Raw genomic sequence first — 1,372 nt, 5'->3', positions numbered from 1 at the left:
TGATACCAAGCATTACCATATACACCATTTTATTCTCATTGCATCTCATTCACTTTGAAGTAAAGACAGGGAAGCAGACTGCTGTGTTCTTAAGGCTATTGCTCTGTCAAGATAATTCATCTCTGTCAATATGACAGTAGGTGGCATGATTTTTTGCTGTGCCCTTATGTTTGTGTTATTGGGTAATATGCAAGAAGGATACATTCTATACCATTCATTACTTATATATTAATTCAGGTAGTTCTTGCATGCATTTGGAATTCTTTACAAGACCACATTTAAAAGAAAGTTGCACAATTTTCTTTCTGAATGTTCATTCAGAGTTTTCCATATTTCTTTTCAGCCTCTCAGTTTTCCTGCTCCTGTTGAAAGACATGTCTAATGAGCCTTTTCCTTTATTATGTTGTTAGCTGTTGTCCAAAACTGCTATTTTTCTTTATCTTCAGCCAGTGGTAATTTTTAAAAATAAATCTGGCAAGGACAGGTGTATATCAGTGTATGCTTCTCTGCAGCTGGAAGATTATTTGACATGTGGTTGGACAGGGATGTGTTTAGGTGTCATCTGGTATCTGTTTTTTTTCCATGATTTGATAGGACCACCTATCCTTAAAAAAAGGTCAGTGTTGAGTCTTAAATTTGGATTTCACTATTCTTGACTTGAGTTGTCCCAGAGTCAGATAAATAACCAGTTATATCATTGTACTTTATATGGAAATTCAGAAAATGGAAAAAATGCTGACTTTAACCCATTGGGAAGGAATGGCATAGTGTATATACCATGGCAAACCTGAGCCTGTGATGCAAATGACATCAAGTACATGCCTTGCATGGTGATTCTGCTAGAATTTGTGAGTCTTGTTTCACCATGGTATATGCCCATGTTAACAGTGTAAAGTGTATAAGTATAATGTTGAGGTACATTGTAGCTATGATATACCCAAGAAATACGGGATTGGATTTAGGTGATCATTGCTTCAATTTCCCCTGGAATCAAAGTCCAAGCATAAGTGACACTGACAAGAAAACAAGGCACCGGAATTTGTTTGATTATTTTGGTTTCATTGGTTAATCAACCCCATTATGGTAGTTAGACATATAAAGAAAATGAAACCTTTTTTTGCTTGCTGACTAGCTTCAGGGCTAGGGTAAACCTTAGTTACCTGTCTCTGCTTTACTATGGTCAGAGTTTGATGCCACTGCTGTTTCTGCCACATTTTTATGAAAAATTTCCCTTATTATTAGGCTTTCATCATGGTGCTTGTATAGTTGGCTGATGCATTTTAAGTATATCTGAAAGTTAACTCATATGTTGTGTACCTCCCTTCAACAGAGTGCCCCACACTTCTCTTTATCTTATTGAAGGATTCCTTTT

General features: G+C 36.2%; 1 protein-coding gene across 1 annotated transcript in view; it reads left to right on the top strand.

The window, feature by feature from the left end:
* Nucleotides 1-1,372, top strand: part of LOC119589415 (VWFA and cache domain-containing protein 1-like) — a 30,393-nt gene that overhangs the window by 10,852 nt on the left and 18,169 nt on the right. The gene's annotated exons all lie outside the window — the stretch shown is intronic.

This window comes from Penaeus monodon, chromosome 25 (assembly GCF_015228065.2).
Source record: "Penaeus monodon isolate SGIC_2016 chromosome 25, NSTDA_Pmon_1, whole genome shotgun sequence".
Taxonomy (NCBI): domain Eukaryota; kingdom Metazoa; phylum Arthropoda; class Malacostraca; order Decapoda; family Penaeidae; genus Penaeus; species Penaeus monodon.
Note: the sequence above shows the minus strand (reverse complement) of the source record. Positions and strands in the feature narration are given on the sequence as shown.